Source organism: Carlito syrichta, unplaced genomic scaffold, assembly GCF_000164805.1.
Source record: "Carlito syrichta isolate Samal-C Ts95f unplaced genomic scaffold, Tarsius_syrichta-2.0.1 Scaffold311628, whole genome shotgun sequence".
In the NCBI taxonomy this organism is placed as follows: domain Eukaryota; kingdom Metazoa; phylum Chordata; class Mammalia; order Primates; family Tarsiidae; genus Carlito; species Carlito syrichta.
The window spans coordinates 49,690-55,858 of record NW_007255724.1 but is presented as its reverse complement, the minus strand read 5'-3'; the positions used below and the strand labels follow the sequence as shown (position 1 = coordinate 55,858).

Below are 6,169 nucleotides of genomic sequence, written 5' to 3'. Positions count from 1 at the left end.
CAAAAGTTCATCACAATCTACCTCCAGTCTTTCCCTCTGGAGTTACAAGGCTTCAATAGGCTTCAGAGTTCCAAAACAGTGACATCCAGCCGGGCACAGTGGCTCACGCCTGGAATCCCAGCACTGTGCTGAGCCCAGGAGTTCCAGACCAGCCTGGGCAGTATAAGTGAGACCGCCTCTCTACAAAAAATAACAGTGGCTGGGTTGCTCAGCCCAGAATCCCAGCACTTTGGGAGGCCAAGGTGAGTGGATTGTCTGAGTCCATGGGTTCGAGACCTGCCTGGGCAACTTGGCGAGACTTCATCTCTACAATAAATCAAAAATTAGCCAGGCGTGGTAGCGTGTACCTATAGTTCCAGCTGCTTGGAAGGCTGAGGCAGAAGGATTGCCAGAGGCCAGCGGGTCGAGGCTGTGGTGGCCAGAAGCGTGCCACTGCACTCCAGTCTGGGCGACGGAGTGAGACTCCGACTCAAAATAAGTAAATAAATAAAAATAAAACAAATTAGTGGCTATGGTGGTGCACACCTGTATCCCCAGCTACTCTGGAGGCTGAGGAGGATCGCCTGAGCCCAGAAGGTCGAGGTTGTGGTGAGCCATGATCGTGTCACTGCACTCCAGCCTGGGCAACAGAGTGAGATCCAAACTCAAAAAATAAAAAGTAAAAAAAAAGAAAAAATGTTGACATCAGACAGGTCGTGCCATACCATTTTTCTCTGGGCGGGGAGAGTCCTGATACTTTCTAACCCCTGTTTTCCCAGAATCCTCTCTCACTCATTTATTCTAGTGCTGAGTTACTTAAGTAGACGAATGAGCCACTGTCTGTGTGTCCATTCTTGTGCTGAAGGACATCTCTGTCTTTTCCTGGTACTGATCCAGACTCAATCTCAGAGACAGTTGGGGTGGGGCATGCATTTTCTTTTTGAGTTGGAGTCTCACTCTGTCGCCCAGACTGGAGTGCAGTGGCCGCTCCCGGCCACCGCAGCCTCGACCTGCTGGGCTCCGGCGATCCTTCCGCCTCAGCCTTCCAAGTAGCCAGAACTACAGGGGGGCATGCATTTTCACATCCGCTTTCAGGGTTCTCACAAATGTATCCGGCATGGCCCTCTCGTTCCAGCCCCAGGGCCTTTGCTTCTGCTGTTCCCACCACCTGAAGTACCTTCCCCACCCCATTTTGCCTGGCAAATCCAAGGTTCAAATTTCCCTCCCATTCATATGTTCATGGGTGAGACACACATTGCGCCCCACACAGGATACTGACACAAGAAACGGCATGTCTCTGAGTCATGTCACTCTGAGCAGTGGGAGAGGCTGGGCAAGGGTGCCGCAGAAGAAGGATGTGGGGTCTTGGAAAGCCAAAGGGAAGAGTGTTTCTAGTGGCGACTAATCTCTAACCTTTTTTCCTTTTGTTTGTAGAGATGAGGTCTCACTATGTTGCCCATGCTGGCCTTGAAATCCCAAGCTCAAGCGATCCTCTCACCTTGGCCTCCCAAAGTGCTGGGATTCCAAGCATGAGCCACAGCACATGGATAATTTTTTGTAGAGTTGAGGTCTTGCTATGTTGCCCAGGCTGGTCTTGAACTCCTGAGCTCAAGCCATCCTCCTACCTTGGTCTCTCAAAGTGCTGGGATTCCAGCGTGAGCCACCACGTCCGACCTCTGACTTTTTTCTTTACCTTACCAAACTCCTGACTATAAACCTTGGAGAGACAGGCTTTGTTATTAACTATACAATGTGTTTTACATACAACCTGGCTCTGCTGTACATCACATCACAGATAAAGAAAAAGTATTAGCCAGGCTCGGTGGCTCAGCATATAATCCCGCGCCTTTGGGAGGCTGAGGTGAGTGGATTGCCTGAGCTCTCAGGTTCGCGACCCGCCTGGGCAACTTGGCGAGACCTCATCTCTACAATAAATCAAAAATTAGCCGGGCACAGTAGCGTGTGCCTGTAGTTCCAGCTACTTGGAAGGCTGAGGCGGAAGGATCACTGGAGCCCAAAAGGTCCAGGCTGCGGTGGCCGGGTGTGGCCACTGCACTCCAGTCTGGGGGACAGAGTGAGACTCCAACTCAAAAAAGAAAAAAAAAAAAGAAAAAGTATTGTATGATCTTGTCAGGCTGTCTTCTGGGGACTCCAGTCACCTTTTAAGAAATTACCTATTCTCGCTGAAGAATAAACCTTCCTCTACACATCAAGAGACTTGGAGTTTCTTTTACATTCTTATCTCAACAGGACATCTCCTCTACTGATTTCTAAATTCCTTAGACAAGAGCTACAACTTGCCACTCAGAAAGTCTTTGAATCCACCTATAGCCTGCAGGGCCCTGCTTGGAAATATCCTGCACCTTCCCGGACCCAATGACTGTAAAATTCACATGTGTTAGTTCATGGTTTCTAGTAACTTCTGTCCTCTTAAAATGTATATAACCAAGTTACAATAATTCAATCATGGGGGTGGGGGGGAACGGGATGACAGGACATATTCTCAGGACCTCCTACAAATGCAACTGTGGGCCTAGGTCACTCCCTTTGGGTTCAGAATAAGCCATCTTACATGTCTTACATTTTTCATCAACACCACGTAGGACTTGGCATCCTTGTGCTGGGATTACAGGCATAAGCCACCACACTTGGCTCATGTGGGGTTTATTGAGCTTCCTGGAGTTTATTGAGCTCCCTTCTGGAAGTTTAAGAAAATGAGAAGGCAGAGGCGAGAGGATTACCTGATTCCAAGGGATCAAGACCAGCCTGGACAACTTGGCAAGATCTCATCTCTATAATAAATCAAAAAATTAGCCAAGCATGGTGGCGCACACTGATGGTTCCAGTTACTTGGAAGGCCGAGGAGGGAGGATCGCCTGATCCCAGCAGGCTGAGGCCACAGTGGCCGCGAGCTTGCCACTGAACTCCAGTCTGGGTGACAGAGTGAGACTCCAACTCAAAATAAATAAAATAATACATTCCAAGTGGATGAACTCAAGAGACTCACAGTAAGACATGTTATAATAAGACTGCCAAGGCCAGATGTGGTGGTTCACGCCTATAATCCCAGCACTTTGGGAGGCCAAGGTAGGAGAAGCACTTGAAGCAAGAAGTCGAAGTCCAGCCTGGGCAACATAGCCAAACCTCAATTCTATTTTTTTTTAGTTGGAGTCTCACTATCACCCAGGCTGGAGGGCAGTGGCATGCTCCTGGCCACCGCAGCCTCTACCTGCTGGGCTCAGGCAATCCTTTTACCTCAGCCTTCCAAGTAGCTGGAACTATAGGCATGTGCCACCATGTCCAGATAATTTTTTGATTTGTTGTAGAGATGAGGTCTCACCAAGTTGCCCAGGCGGGTCTCAAACTCACGGGCTCAGGCAATTCTCTCGCCTCCGCCTCCCAAAGTGCTGGGATTATAGGCATGAGTCACGGCACCCGGCTGCGATCTTTATTTCCTTTTTTATTCCCCTTTTTTTTGAATTGGAGTCTCACCCTGTCACCCAGGCTGGAGTGCAGTGGTACGCTCACGACCACCACAACCTCAACCTGCCGGGCTCAGGCGATCCTTCCGCCTCAGCCTTTCAAGTAGCTGTGACTACAGGCATGCACCACCACACCCAGCTAAGTTTTTTTTATCTTTTGTAGAGATGAGGTCTTGCTATGCTGCCCAGGCTTGTCTCCAACTCCTGGGCTCAAGCAATGCTCCTGCCTGGGCCTCCCAAAGTACTTGGATCACAAGCATGAGCCACCATGCCCAGTCTCCCTTCCTTAGTTCTGTGAGCCATTTGAGAAAATTATAGAACCTGAGGGGGGGGGGAGTCGTAGAAACCCTCAACTTTGTAGCCAAATTGAACGGAAGTACGGGTAATCTGAAGACCTGTAACTGAGCCCTTAAATGTATGGGGTGTGATGCTGTCTCCAGGTAGTGTCAGAATTGAATCAGATTATGGAACACCCACTTGGAGTCAGAGAACTGATTGGTTCTGGAAAAAACAAACAAACAAACAAACCCACACACTTGTTGAAAATGTGGAGTAGAAGCAATCCCCTGACCCCAGGTTAGGCTCCACTACAGTTCTCTCTTTGTGATCACCTGACTGAGCTTCATTTTGGGAGCAGATTGTGATCTAGGGAAAACAGGATAGTCTGAGGAACCCCAGCATCGCACAGGTGGGCAGTAGCTGCATTTCTCTTTTTTTGAGTTGGAGTCTCACTCCGTCACCCAGGCTGATGTACAGCGGCACACTCACGGCCACCGCAGTCTTGACCTGCTGGGCTCAGGTGACTCTTGCACCTCTGCCTTCCAAATAGCTGGAACTACAGGCACGCACCACCACAACTCAGTTAACTTTTTGACTTATTGTAGCAATGAAGTCTCAACAAGTTGTCCATGCTGCCCATGGGTTCAGGCAATCCTTTCACCTCGGCCTCCCAAAGTGCTGGGATTATAGGCATGAGCCACCACACCTCCCAAAGTGCTGGGATTATAGGCATGAGCCACCACACTGCATTTCAATTTGTTTGTTTTTAGTTGGAGTCTCACTCTATCGCCCAGGCTGGAGTGCAGTGGCACACTCACGACCTCTGCAGACTCAACCTGCTGGGCTCCGGCGATCCTTCCGCCTCAGCCTTCCAAGTAGCTGAAACCACAGGTGTGTGCCACCACACCTGGCTAATTTTGGGTTTTTTTAATTGTAAAGAGAAGGTCTCACCAAGTTGCCCAGGCTGGTCTCCAACACCTGGGCTCAGACAGTCCTCTCACCTCAGCCTCCCGAAGTGCTGAGATTACAGGCATGAGCCACCGTGACTGGCTAAGTTTTTATCATATTTTTCTTTAGTCTTTCTTTCAGATACAAGGTCTCACACTGTTGCCCAGGCTGGAGTGCAGTGGTTCCAATCATGGCTCACTGCAGCCTCAAACTCCTAGGCTTGAGCAATCCTCCCGCCTCAGCCTTCTCAGTAGCTGCAGGCTACTAAACACACATGTCACCACATCCAACTTGCTTTTTTTATTTGTTGTAGACAGGGACTTGCTATGTTGCCCAGGCTGGTCTCAAAATCTTGGCCTCAAGTGATTCTCTTGCATTGTCCTCCCAATGTGCTGGGATTACAGGAGTGAACACTATGCCCAGCTCATTTTTAAAAGTCAATTTTTGGCCGGGCTCGGTGGCTCAGCCTGTAATCCTGCGCCTTTGGGAGGCCGAGGTGAGTGGATTGCCTGAGCCCACGGGTTCGAGACCTGCCTGGGCAACTTGGCAAGCCCTCATCTCTACAGTAAGTCAAAAGTGAGTCGGGCGTGGTGGCGCGCGCCTGTAGTTCCAGCTACTCGGAAGGCTGAGGCGGAAGGATCGCCGGAGCCAGGCAGGTCGAGGCTGCGGTGGCCGGGAGTGGCCACTGCACTCCAGTCTGGAGTGACAGAGTGAGACTCCAACTTAAAAAAAAAAGAAAACCAAAACCCAAAACACAAAAGGGACAGAAGGGATTGGCCAGGAAATAAGAAACGAAAAATAGCTTCGATTTTACTCCAGTTTCCATTGGAGCATGTACGTCGCTATAACTGCCTAATTTTCCCCTCATAGAATTTAGTGTGTCAGTCAGGCTCGGTGACAGCCTGGAATCCCGCGCTTTGGGAGGCCGAGGCGAGGAGACTGCCTGAGCCCGCGGGTTCCAGACCCGTCTGGGCAACTCGGGGAGACCTCGTCTCTACAGTAAATCAAAAGCTAGCCGGGCGTGGTAGCGCGCCTGTGGTTCCAGCCACTCGGAAGGCTGCGGCCGAAGGATCGCCGGCGCCCAGCGGGTGGAGCAGCCACTGCAGGCCAGGCTGGGCGACAGAGTGAGACTCCAACTCAAAAGAAAAAGAAAAAAGAAATTTCGTGAGTCATCATCCACCTGGAGTCAATAACCCAAAGCCCACTTTTTCAGGCCCAAGGGCATGTATCTAGAGTTCCAGGTACCCCGGAGGCTGAGGCAGGAGGACTGCCTGAGGCCAGGCGGTGGCGGCTGCAGATTGCAGGCTGAGCCACCGCGCCTGGCTTACAATCATTTTTAAAAATTAGCCGGGTGTGGCGGCATGCGCTTGTAGCTCCAGCTGCTTGGAAGGCTGAGAAGGGAGGATCTCCGGAGCCCAGCAGGCGGAGGCTGCGGTGGCGGGGAGCGGCCCCTGCCCTCCAGCCTGCGTGACGGTGGGACT

At 50.9% G+C, this 6,169-nt stretch overlaps 1 protein-coding gene across 1 annotated transcript in view; it reads right to left on the bottom strand.

Annotated features, from left to right (window-relative positions):
* Window positions 1-3,443: 3,443 nt before the first annotated feature.
* SPC24 (SPC24, NDC80 kinetochore complex component) overlaps window positions 3,444-6,169 on the bottom strand; it is an 11,818-nt gene continuing 9,092 nt past the window's right edge. Inside the window, exon 6 of the mRNA XM_021717974.1 lies at window positions 3,444-3,472. The gene's annotated coding sequence lies outside the window, so the exon portion shown is untranslated. The remainder of the gene's footprint in view (window positions 3,473-6,169) is intronic.